At 41.4% G+C, this 13,493-nt stretch overlaps 1 protein-coding gene and 1 pseudogene across 3 annotated transcripts in view; one reads left to right on the forward strand and one right to left on the reverse strand.

Annotated features, from left to right (window-relative positions):
- Window positions 1-13,493, reverse strand: part of ALPK1 (alpha kinase 1) — a 106,286-nt gene that overhangs the window by 36,281 nt on the left and 56,512 nt on the right. The gene's annotated exons all lie outside the window — the stretch shown is intronic.
- LOC111772617 (U4 spliceosomal RNA) lies at window positions 5,449-5,525 on the forward strand (annotated as a pseudogene).

Consider the following 13,493-nt stretch of genomic DNA (forward strand, 5'->3'; position numbering starts at 1 on the left):
GCAGCTCACATAGAACTAGACGGTCTTACAACTAAAATATACAATTATGTCCTGAGGCTTTGGGGAGAAAAAAAGAGAGAGGGAGATTGGCAGTAGATGTTAGCTCAGAGCGAATCTTTCCCAGCAAAAGCAAACAAACAAACACAAAAGGAGTGGGAAATAATAAAGTTGTTCTTTAAAAAAAAAAAAAAGAGCTGTCTAAACTCACTGTCTTCATTTCCTCATATCTCACTCTTTCTCAAATCTATAGCTTTCATCCTCAAAACTCCATGATCCCATTCTTTTCAAGGTTGCCAACAACCTCCAAATCCAACGACCATGTATTAATCCACATCTTATTCAAACTCCTAGAAGCATTTGACTGAGTTGATCAATCCCTCCTTTTCTATTCATGTGACTTCTGGCATGTCACACTCTCCTGGTTTTCTCTCTACTTAAGGCTACTCTTCCTCACTCTACTTGCTGGAGCATCCTTCTCTTCCCAGCCTCTGAATGTTGAAGACCGTAGGACCCAGTCCTGAGGCTGCTTCTCTTCTCTAGGTACACTCTCTTAGACTGTCCCATGGTCTCAAGTATCATTTCTGTGGATGAATCCCAAATTTAAATACCTTCCTGAGTCTCTTTCCTGAAATTCACAACTGTATATGAAATTGCCTAGACAATAGCCCAACTGGGATGTCAATTAGGTATCTCAAACTTAACATGTTTGAAATAGAACTCTTTATTTTCTCTTCTCCACTTGCTTCTCCGTCAGTGTCCTTCATCTCAGTTAATGAAAACCCATTCATTCATTTGCTTAGAACAAAATTAGTTTTGACTCCAAGTTTGTGACTCTTCTCCTTCTCTCTTATTTTACATCCAATCCATCAGCAAATCCTGTTGTCTCTGCCTTTAAAATACGTACAAGACTTGATCACTTTTCATCTCCTCCAGAGCAACCACTTTAGTCACAGCCACTACCGTCATCTTGCTTGACACAAGCAAGCACTTCCTAACTAGAATTTCTGCATTCGCCGCCTCGGTCTCCTTGCTCATCCTGCCCCCCATTTCTCACGGGGCAACCAGAGCGATCCCTTTGAAATGTAAATTAAATAATAACGCTAATTCCCTGCTCTCAACTTCAACATGGCTTCTCATCACATTTAAAATGAAATTTAAATCTGTTATCATGGCCAACAAGGCCCTATATAATATTTCCTCTGACGACTTCACTGACCTCTCCTCGCATTCTCATCATTTCTCACGTTCTCCAGCCTCTCTCCTCATCCTCCAGTAAGTCCAGCATGTGCCTTTAGGCCTTTGCACTTGCTGTTTCCTCTGTCTGGAATGCTCTTCCCTCAGCTATGTGTATGGTTCCCCCATTCAGATCTGGACTCAGTCACTCTTTCAAAGAAGTCTTTTCTGACTGTTCCTCTAAAATAGTATTATCCACAATCACTTGTCCCTTGAGTCTGCTTTATTTGTCTTCATAGCACTCATCACCCTCCAATATTAAATTATGTATGTTTTTCTGTTTACCTGTTCATTGCCTATCTTCCCACCGAAATGTAAGCTTTTCATTTACACTGAAGGACAATGCTGATGCACCTTGTCTTGTTTCCTGCTGCATCCTCAGTGCCTTGGGGAGCGGCTCAACAAATAATTGTTGAGTAAATAAAGTAGCTCACGGTTCTCTAGGTGTCTCCCCGATTCATTTACTTTCCCATATGCATGCATGGCTGACTTACTACTGCTTCAGCTTTTAGATCATGATTTATTTGTTACATAAGGCCTAAGTGAAAATATTGATAGGTCAAAGTTTTTTCAGGAAGTAAAACACCAATTAATTAATGAAGATCAAAGCAGATGATAAGGAAGACAGAAGGGATTTTGTTTTCCAAGCTAGCTTGCTCTAAAAATATAGACTTTCATCATTGGGCATAAAGTCCATATTTTTATGAAAACATTTATTAGTGATGCCAATGTCATAATTAGGTGCAGTAACAAAGAAGTGTTAGAGAAGTCTGAGAAATTGGGATTCTTATTCCTTCTTTTCTAACTATGAAAATGCCTATAAAATCATAGCAAAACTATATTTTCTTAGAGGGACTTTCCATTGGAAATAACCATAAAATGAGAAGCAAAATCAGAAGTCTGTATTAGTTGATGTAAAACTCTGCTGTGGGCAGAACTAACTCATTTGGGGCCCATGAACTTAATCTCACAAATAAGGGGAAACTCATCATTGCAATTCACCCTAATAATAGGGGAAAACTTTGCACTTGAAAGTTTATAATGTAGCAAATGATTCTTGGCACATGGTTTAGTGGGAATTCATTCATTCATTCAACAAAATATTTATTGAGCATCTTCTAGATGCATCTGATAGACATTGGAGATACAATAATAACAAAGACAGACACAGTGTTATCTGATCTGTAAACATTTTGAAGATGAAAATCCCCACCTAAAAGGACTGGGTAGCTAACAGAAAATATAGAACAGATTAATGTCAGAGATGGCAACGCAAATTTAATATTTAGCCCACAAGTATAGGATTCTATTCTGAGTCAATGAATTGTTTGCAAGTCAAAAAGTCAACTCTTCCTCCCAGAGGAAGAGTTATCTGATGGAGAACAGGATGCAGTCTTCTCCCATATCCCAACCACCTGAGCTCCTGGGGAGATGCCCTTCCTCTCTAAAGAGTACCAAGTCAGGTCAAAGGCAGAAGTCCTTCTTATCTAATATAGAGTTTAAAGATATTTGTAACTAGTGGTGGGGTGTTCCTTCGTTTCCTGGGAGCTAAGTCCACTCTATGTGGATATTACTCTTAATAATCAGTGGGTTCCATCAGGGGTTAAGGCTATGAAGTCTCAGGCTGGGCCCCAAAGGCACTCCAGGGAACAATCCAGAATATTGGCTCACCACTATCTGAAGCTTCTTCCTTCTCAGTGTCTGTCAGTGGTAGCAGAGGAAGTGGCTAGCATGACAATCAGTGGCCTGCAGTCTGGGGTTCTCCAACTACATCATTGATTACCTCTTCCTTTTTTCGAAAATAGGGGTGGTGTGAGCATCTGGAGGTATTGGGGCACGGGCTCTCAGGGAGAAGTTCAAACTGGCAGATTCACTATCATACTATTTGAAATGTTGAGTTGTTTGTATTGTTTGCATTCCAATTGCATTGCATTTGAAAGGTTGCCTACATCTGTTAATGGACAGTCCTGAAAAGACACCACAGTCATTGTCTGATGTCCTGACAGCAAAATTCAGTTAGAGGCTTGATTCCTCTATTTGATCTTAGCATTTATCTCTCTTACCTCATAACTATAACAATCCCATCTGGCAGTAAGCCATGTCCTTTTGTCAATTAGCTTATAGGATAGCAATAGCTTCTATTTATCGAGTGCCAGGCACTGTTCTGAGCCTTCCTGTGTTATCCACTTACTTAATCCTCCAAACAATCTATGAAATAGGTATGGTTATTACCATCATTATAGAGGTAGGAAAGTGGAAGCCAACAGTTTAGATAAGTTGCCCCTGATGACAAAGCTAATAAAGAACAGCCCTGGGATTCAAACTAGCCCCCAAGTCAGCTTCTTTAACTTCTACCTTTACTGCCTTAATTTTAATGGTAAAGCCTGTCACTGTTACCAAAGCGATACAGGAGAATAGCAGCAGATACATAGTACAGAGAGCGCTGTTTGGGCCCTCGGGATCCCGTTGTCCGTAGGGATTTTTACTTGTTTTTAAAGTAATAATTGTCACTGAAAGGATTAAGAGCTTACTTATGCCTGCTGGAATTTTAACAGCTATGCATACTTAGGGAAAGAAATGGAACTGCTTTGTCACTTTAGAATCTTACAATCCAACAGAATCACATTCACCTAAGGACAGCAGAAATAAATGCTTAATCAATAAGAGTTAGCCTTGCTTAATGAAACCTCCTATAAAAAAAAATCCCAGACTACGAAACTAGGAAGTGCCAACTTAAGGAATGGTTATCCACGTCACAAAGTAGTCTTCATGATTCACTGTAATATTCTTCAATCATGAGCTTCCATAATTTATTTAAAATATGGCTCAATTACAAACGTGTTAATAACAAGCTACTTCAAAGGGGGAGTAAAACAGTGGTGAGTCAGCCAGGTTGTACGTTAGAATCAATAGTGATGTCTTATTAATACGGGTTCTCGGATCTCGGCAGAGATCTACTAAATCTGAATCTCTGGGTAGCGGGACCTGGGAATATATATTTGTTAGAAGCTGGCCTTCTGCCCGCTCTCCTGCCTGCCCTTCCCACCCCAGCACACACACAGCCCGGGAAGCCTGATTCGCTCAGCCCCTGGAGCAGTACTGGGATTCTCTGGCATCAGTCACTGAAGCCATGAACAGGTCTAAGTTATGTGCATTTTGAACATATTAGACAAAGATATGGCCGTACTCAAAGAGTGAGGAGAAGATGCCACAGTCTTGTGCTCAAGGTCATAAAATGGGAGGGTCCCTGAGAGAAGATTAGGAGTCTGACACCTAAGCCCTTTGAAAGTTCTACGTGATAATGACTCCAGAAGGCCCAGAGGTTTCCATTTCTTATACGATGCCAGAGGGAATAATTCATGCCTCTGACGATAAGAGGTTTCCAATGACCATGAAAGAAACATATCTTGCTTCCGGTCTTTGCAAGCTGAATAAATATTAAAAATTCCAGAATTGAGTTGGAAATACTTTCAAAATGTGACACATTATCCGTTGATATGGAAAAGAAGCCAATTTGCTGAGACTATTCTCCTGAGGAAGTTGGTCAGCTTAGTTACTGGAGGGAGATTTGGGGAAAAGTGGAAAAAAAATGGGACTTTGATTGCACTGAGGCACTACTTGATTTTGGGTTAGTTGCTTAACTTTTCCTTTCAACTTTCTTATATATAAAATAAGGATAATAATATCACATAGATTACTGAGAAAATTAAAAAAATATATACGTAAACCGGCCAGCACTTAGCAGATGCTCAATAAATCACTCATTATTTTGACAATAGACTGAGGGTAGATCTGTGGAATCAGTCTCTGAGATCTAAAAATATAAAGAAAATTCAAAAAGTTTCCACTGAAGTTTACCAATGAGAGAGAAATTGTTAGCTTTACTGACACTTTAAAAAGTGGATGGACACCAGCCCCTTACTTTGCTTGTATGTCCAATGGTTACTGATCACAGATGGAACAGGAGGAACTCCTCCTCTTGGAGAGGCTGACTATGAGAACTCACTCATTCAACTGTTGTCAGCTTAGTGTATTGCCCTTTATTTATATCCAGTTAAGTAGATTTACAGATTATATTATTTACAAATCACAGATACTACCAAAAAGTTCATAACAAGAGGGAGGAAGACTACAAAAATCTCACGGCAGAGTTCTTTAAAGAGTCGTCAAAGGCAAAGAGTTTAGACATGTTTCTTTTATAAACAGACAAGTGCTGGCTTTGTGCAGTGGCAGTATCGCAGCCAATGAGGTTTTTTGGAGGCGCGATTACTGCTAATTGAAACCGACAAATGCTCCAAATTTGCCAACCTTTTCTGTGATGACAAGTGGCTGACAACAGTATGCCATCCAATAAGTATTTTGAAAAATATTTTTCAGATGATGAGATCTGGAAGTGTTTTCATCATTGTGATTTTCTTACTAAAAATAAAATGTTACATATAAAGAAACCTCACACAAATGAGAAACTTTAATCTTGTTTAAAAATCTTCTAAATACAGAGTTTGAATGGGTTTTGATATCCTTTGTTAAAAAAACAATGTCTTCTGGGGCCCGGCCCGGTGGCGCAGGGGTTAAGTTCGCACTTTCCCCTTCGGTGGCCTGGGGTTCGCCGGTTCAGATCCTGGGTGCAGACATGGCACCGCTTGGCAAGCCATGCTGTGGTAGGTGTGCCACATATAAAGTAGAGGAAGATGGGCATGGATGTTAACTCAGGGCTGGTCTTCCTCAGCAAAAAGAGGATTGGCAGCAGATGTTAGCTCAGGGCTAATCTTCCTTAAAAAAAAAAAAAGTCTTCTGATTACCTTGCAGAAACGCACAATTGGCACTAAGGAAGGTTGAAATTTGCAGGTTGAACTTCAACAAATGACTTTTCATAATTGGTGGGTGGATTGAAGTATGAGTAGCATGAATTGGTAATCACAGCTGACCTCTTTTATTCGGATCTACAAATCTTTGAGACATCGTTTTTCAACTATTACAGCCATTAAAACTAAGTATTGAAATAAACTGTGCTGGCCACATCTTCAGAGCACTGTGCTAAGCCAAGATTTTAAAAACTAATTAAACATATTCAATTACAATCTTAATATAAACAAAGAGATTCTCATGCCAATAATGTAATTTTAAAAATTATTTTAGGGGCCGGCCCAGTGGCGCAGCGGTTAAGTTCGCATGTCCCGCTTCTCAGCGCACCGGGGTTCGCCAGTTTGGATCCTGGGTGCGGACATGGCACCGCTTGGCCAAAGCCACACTGTGGTAGGCATCCCACGTATAAAGTAGAGGAAGATGGGCATGGATGTTAGCTCAGGGCCAGTCTTCCTCAGCAAAAAGAGGAGGATTGGCAGTAGTTAGCTCAGAGCTAATCTTCCTCCAAAAAAAAAATTATTTAAAAATATTCACTTAATCTTTGTCTTATTCTTAAAAGTCTATGCTATAGAAATATATATCACACTAATGCATAGTACATGCATATAATTTATTAAGTAAATAAATGTTCATCAGGGTGCTTGCTCAAGTTTGACTGATGAGCAATAAAAAATTTAAAGATAACTGATTCAGAATGATCGATCAGTGGGGAGAAGGCAAATTTTTCTTTCGTGCTGTACAAACACATCCTAAAAAAGAGAGGACAAATTCCGAACATCTATGAATTTGTTGAGCTTAAAACTTTTTGGTTTCTGCCCCCTGAGGCAAGTTGGTTTAATAAGAGGGTGGGTGATTCCACATCAGGAAAGGATGTGGCAGACGGAGGGAGGCGCACGGAAGGCAGGTCTGGGGTTACAGTCCAGCTTAGCCACACTTGGCAGCGTGGCTTGGGAACGTCTCTTCAGCTTTCTGAGCCAAGCACTTCATCTACAGAATGGGCACAATCAATCCTATTTTGCAGGGCTGTCATCAAGATGATATGTTGTGAAGAACGTATCAGATTGAATCCTATGACAGTGCCAGCATCTGAGGTTTGTTGACATACAGACACAACTCTAATGTTCAACCTAATATAAACAGTGTCAGACATATGGAGGCCTATATTTAGAGATAATATTATTATTTAAGCTCCTTTTTTACATAACATGTAAGAAGTGAGAGGGGATTAGGAGGCACAAACTTTTAGTTATAAAATAAGGAACTATGAGGATCTAATGTCCAGCATAGGGAACCTAGTCAATAATATTGTAAGAACTTTGTATGGCGACAGATGGTCGCTAGGTTTATTGTGGTGATCGTTTTGTAACGTATATAACTATTGAATCACTATGATGTGCGCTTGAAATGAATAGGATATTATATGTCAATCATCGTTCAATAAAAATAAATAAATAAAAAGACGTGGGAGGTGATGTTATCCCTACTTGCTGACAGGACTGAATAAACACGTCCCCAGGATTCACCATTTTCTGAAGGTCATTGCTATCTTCTGTCTGCCCAACACTTCAACCTGTTCGTCTTGTGCATTTTGAGCTGGGTTGCTGTGCCCGCTCCTCTTAGTTGGATCAACTCCTCCGAGGGTCGGCGTAGCCTCTGGGCCTCGTTATGGGGAGACAAGAAGTTCACGTCGTGGGTTAGCCCTCATCAAAGGGGTAACTCACATGCGTGATTCTGTGGAAACCAAAGTTTCGTTGGTAGAATTATAAGGACAAGTCACCATTTAATTGATCTTCCATTGTATTGAAAGTACAGTTATTAAAAGGAGCAGTTTTTGGCACAGTTTTAGAGCAGGGTTTAAGTCCTTGGTGATTTTAATCATCTTCTATCTTTTTTTTTTAACTTTTTAAAAAACTTTTTTTCCTGCTTTTTCTCCCCAAATCCCCCCAGTACATAGTTGTATATCATAGTTGCAGGTCCTTCTAGTTGTGGCACGTGGGACGCCACCTCAACATGGCTTGATGAGCAGTGCCACGTCTGCACCCAGGATCGGAACCAGTGAAACCCTGGGCCGCTGAAGTGGAGCGCATGGACTTAACCACTCGGCCACTGGCCGGCCCCAGGCAGCTTCTATCTTAAAGTCTTAACATCCATAGGCCTTAGGGCTACTATTTGTCCTTCAAAGGCACCATTCTCTTGGAGCCTAATTCTCACTTATTTAATGAAATGTATTTTTGATGAACATTTTGTCTGCCTCCTTTTCAAAAGAAGAACTATAATGTCCTGCAGAGGAAACTAAAGTTTTAAATGTTGATAAGTGGAATTATAAAGTTTCTGTCTTAATTAATTCTGCTTTGAGTAAACACGTGGCATCACATTGACAGAGGGGCAGAGGGCGGGTCAGGGCAGCAGGGAGGAGAGGATTGGACGAGGTGGGGCTGCTCCAGTCCTACACCAGCCCGTGGAAAGGACGGATCTTGTGGATTCAGGGAGCACAGGGGGGCCCAGGGTCAGGACACCTGGGTGGTGGTCCTGCCGTTCCCGCTCACCGCTGTGGGACTTGCGATGAGCCATCTCTTACTCTCGCTGCATTTCAGTTTCCCCATCTGTCAAATGATGGGCTTGAAATAGATGATCTCTAAATTTCCCTCTACCTTTGATGTTCTATCATTTGATTAAAAAATAACGTGTTCCTGAATATCAATTATACAGATATGTACGTATGTGTATTCCATATATGTATATGTGTGCGCACGTGTGCTAGTGTGATCTCCAAAAACAGGACAGCAGAACCATGATACTTAGCTTATAGCAGGCCATCACACAGGAAGAGAAAAGATTCGGAAACAAGCACATTGCGTTTCGAATCCTCACTTTCTCAGTGAAAAGATGCATGTCCACATCATTTAGTGAATGACCTTGGCCTCTCCCTTGTGAAGATGTGTGTGATTCCATATCTGCACTTGCTCTTAGAGAAGTGGCGCAGCCAAGCCTCATCCTCCTCACTCAGGTGTTCGAGCGTTTGACCCTGTCCAGATTTAAAGGCAAGTGATCATCAGACACTCTCCTCTCTCTCTCAATTCCTTTCCTTTATATTGTGAAGAATCAAAGAAACATAAAGAAGAAAAGTAACTGGTAATCCTACCACTTTAATGAAAATGCTCATCCAGATTTATTTAGAAGATTTTATTGTTCAGGATTAGCATTAGGTGCTTTTGTAAGATACATATGTTACTTTATTTATTTATATTAGCAATGTTTTTTGGTGAGGAAGATTGTCCCTCAGCCAGCGTCCATGCTCATCTTCCTCTGTTTTATGTGGGACGCCTGCCATAGCATGGCTTGACAAGTGGTGCTAGGTCCACACCCTGGATCCAAACCTGTGAACCCCCGGGCCACCGAAGTGGAGCGTGAGAACTTAACCACTACACCATTGGGCCGGCCCCTTATTTATTTTTTAATTAACTGAGATCCCCCTACACCCAACCCAGGGATTTAAGCAAGAAAAAGTGTCAGATTGCTATCTTAGAAAGATGGCTTTGGTTGCAGCGTGGAGAAAAGCTGGCAAGCCATGGCAGTGATGGGTACTGTCTGCCAATCTATTTCTGGGTCTCCTCCTTCTGAGCACATGGTAGAATTGTGTTTCCCTGCCTCCTTGAAGGGAGCTGTGGCTACATGGCTTACCTTGACCCATGGCCACTTCTCCATGGAAGTATACAGGCGCCACTGAATTGCGCCCCTGTGCAATTCATCATTTCTCCTTCTGCCTGCCATGGCAACCAGCAATATTCTCAATGGCAGATATTCCTTCAAGCTGGGTCCCCGAGGGAGAGTGACATAAAGCAGAACTTTCCTCTTCCCCCTCAGATGGACACATAGCAAGAGGAAGGAACAAAACTTTATTGCTTTAAACTCTAAGATTTTGGAGTTGTTTTTTTCTGCAGCCTAAGCTTACTATTCTTACTGATACAGAGGACATGACTGGAAGTAGGGAGAGGAGTTGTATATAATCTAGCACAGTTGCCGTAGGGTTGGAGAAGTGAAGATGCATTTGAGGGGCCGGCCTGCGGTGCAGTGGTCAAGTTTGCGTGTTCCGCTTCAGTGGCCTGAGGTTTGTGGGTTCAGATCCCAGGCGTGGACCTACACACCATGCATCAAGTCATACTGTGGCGGCATGCCACATGCAAAATAGAGGAAGATTGGCACGGATGCTAGCTCAGTGACAATCTTCCTTAAGCCAAAAAGGAATATTGGTAACAGACCTTAGCTCAGGGCCAATCTTCCGCACCAAAAGAAGAAGAAGAAGAAGAAGAGGAAGAAGAAGAAGAAGAAGAAGAAGAAAAGATGCATTTGAGAGATATTTAAGGGTAAAATTAATGGAGCTTGATTACCAATGAGATATGAGGGTTGAGGGAGAAGATAGAGTTAAAGACGATTCCTAGGTCTTGACTTGGATAACTGCGTGGTCCATGGTACTGTTTATTGATACTATGATCACTGGAGGAGGATAAAATGTGGTTGGTGGAGGGAAAGCGAGTTGCGAGAGGACAAGTTCAGTCTTCAACCTGTTGGACGTGAGATATCTGGGACACCCAAACGGAGACGGTTAGTTGACTGCACTGCAACCCAAAACTGAAGTAAGAAGAGTGACATGTTTTTTCCCATCTACTTTCTCCAGTCATGTTTAAGGATGAAATAACATAGTAGACACTAGAACCTCCTTTTTTTTGTCTTTTAGAAACTATTTTTGCTGAAATGGTCCTTTGAAGAAACTCTGTTCTCGCCTGTGGACTGCGGTTCCTTTTGCCTTTTTCTCTATAGAGGCAGAGGATCACAGGCTGAGAATCTTGAAGTCATTTGAGAGCTTTCTTACTTCATTGTCTTCCACATGTGCATAAGCTGGCTTCTACTTGGTGTGTCAGTTTTCTGTTGCCATAACAAAGTACCACAAATTGGGTGGCTTAAAACATAGAGATGTGTTGTCTCAAAGTTCAGGAGGCTAGAAGTCCAAAGTCAAGGTGTTAGCAGGGCCATGTTCTCTCTAAGGTTCCATGCCTTTCTCTTCGCTTTTGGCGTTGCCAGAAATCCTCAGCCTGTAGCTGCATTACTCTGACCTCCGCCTCTGTCACTCACGGCCTGCTCCCTGGGTCTCTGTGTCTTCACACAGCCATCTTCTCACAAGGATGCCAGTCAGATCGGGTTAAGGGCTCACCCTACTCTAGTCCGACCTCGTCTTAACTAATTACATCTGCAATGACTGTATTTTCAAACAAAGTCTCTTTCTGAGGCACTGAGGGTTAGGACTTCAATGTATTTTGCTGGGGGACAAATCAACCCATAACACTTGGTGAGACTGGGGTAACCCCCAAATTTCAGGGCCTTCAACAGCCAAGTGTTTTGGTTGTGGTTCACATTTCACACTGGCGCAGTCTGGCTCCATCTCTGAGACGCTGCTGCTTCCTGTTGCCCTGTCCAGGATCCAGGCTGAGGGAGTAGCTCCTATGGTGTTCATGAAGCAAAGAAAAACTTCCAACTGCTGAGCTACACAATGGCTTATAAAGCTTCTGCTTGGGACTGGCATATGTCATTTCTAACCACATTGCATTGTCTAAAACCGTTATATGGCCAAGCCTGTGAGAATTAGAATATGTCTTGAGCACCTGCCCCCTTAGCTGGTCAATAAATAGGAGGAACCGTTCCAACAAGCAGCCTTTGACAAAGAGTTGCCCTAGCTCTTCATTCTGGCAGTTTTTCTAGAACATGAACTAAGTCTTCTATTTCTTTTGCATTTCTCTCAATGTCTCTATCAAATGTCTGGCACATGTGAACACTCAAAGTGCACTCACTTCAATTTTTGCATCCTGATGAAAAAGATCTCAGCTATTAAAGCCCCAAAGCACAGAGTTAAAGATGAAAACCTCGCATGAGAAAATCAGTTGCTGAAAGAATCATAATCTAAAAAACACCTGTTACTGCTTTTGAATTCTCTATTATTAATATGAAAACCGGCGCCTGAAGTAAATGGTTTTTAAATTAGTTTTAAGGACATATTTTAACCCAGCGCTTATTCATAGAGGGAATTTTATTGTTCCCATAGATGTATCTCATCTCGTACCTCTTCCTCACGTCCTTAAGCCACATCTTTCTTCAACCGGACATTTCATTTCCTAACAAATTCACACTTTAGTTATCTTCTGCTAAAGACCCTTTTCCACCTCTCTGCTCCCAGGTTAATCGCACTGCATGTTTTTAAACCATTTCCCTGAAATCTTGTAATGACCAACTCTTGTATTTTGCCATGTTTATTTATGTTTTAATTCTTGGCCTGTTAATATTTAAGTAGTCCCAAAATAAAAATATCGATAAGTTAAAGGCAGCAAGATTGTCTGAAGAAACGTATTAGAAAAAATATTCTGAAAACTGAACTTATCAAACCTTACTCATCCACAAAGGTTTTTCACCCACGATAGCATAAGAAAACAACTAATCATTTATTTTTCTGGTCTCTTGTCAAATCCCCGCAAGGTCGCACAGTTATTTCCAAAAATATTTGTGGAATAAAAGTTATCAGGTTACTCATTTTCACGGTTGTAAAGTTGGAAAGGAAATGGAAAAAATATCCTCATGCTGAGCCTGCTTCGTCTCCTTGGACTGTCCTTGCCAACCTATAAACTTACCCTGTGTCTCCTGCAGAGGTGAGGCACCCAACTCAGACTCCCTCCCTGCACAGAAACAGGGCTGGGGAGAGCTGGCCCCCACCAGCATCAACACCCCCAACTCTGCAGGGGATGCTCAAAACCAGCGTCTATCAGACACCTCTTCCTGGCCCTGCAACCCGGTCAGCTCCCAACTGCCACAGACATGCAAAGGCAGACATGCCCTTCATCTCCTGTTTAAAAGCTTTATTTTCATATTTTCTTTTAGTTGTGTAGAAATTGTCCTTTTTAGAAGTGTGGCAGTTGCTGAAAAAGTTACAAAAGGTGGCACCCACATGGAGGCTGGTGCCTTCCCTCCCTGGTACCTCAGAAGCAAGGACGGGTTTCCTGGTTGGAATCCACCGCGCCCGCCCGAAACCAAGCTGAACCGAAGCGAAGGCGGAATGCCTCCAGTACTTTCCGAAAAATCCATCAAAGGTTTTGCTGAATGATATTTATAAGGGCCGTACTGTTCTCTTTCAGAAACTGAAATGCCCTTCTCCGACACTTGAAAAAAATTGCTTGTGCTTTTCATCTTTCCCTCTGAGAGTGTAAACATTGTTTTGAGTGAAAAGAGCTGAAGGAGCGCTTACTTTCCCTTGAAATTTTATTTTTAAATAAGAGAGGGAGAAAATCCTTTTTCTGACTAATACTAATAATACAGGTCAAAGTGTCAGGAGATATACAATTAAATGGAAAACA

The sequence above is a fragment of the Equus caballus genome, chromosome 2, assembly GCF_041296265.1.
Source record: "Equus caballus isolate H_3958 breed thoroughbred chromosome 2, TB-T2T, whole genome shotgun sequence".
In the NCBI taxonomy this organism is placed as follows: Eukaryota; Metazoa; Chordata; class Mammalia; order Perissodactyla; family Equidae; genus Equus; species Equus caballus.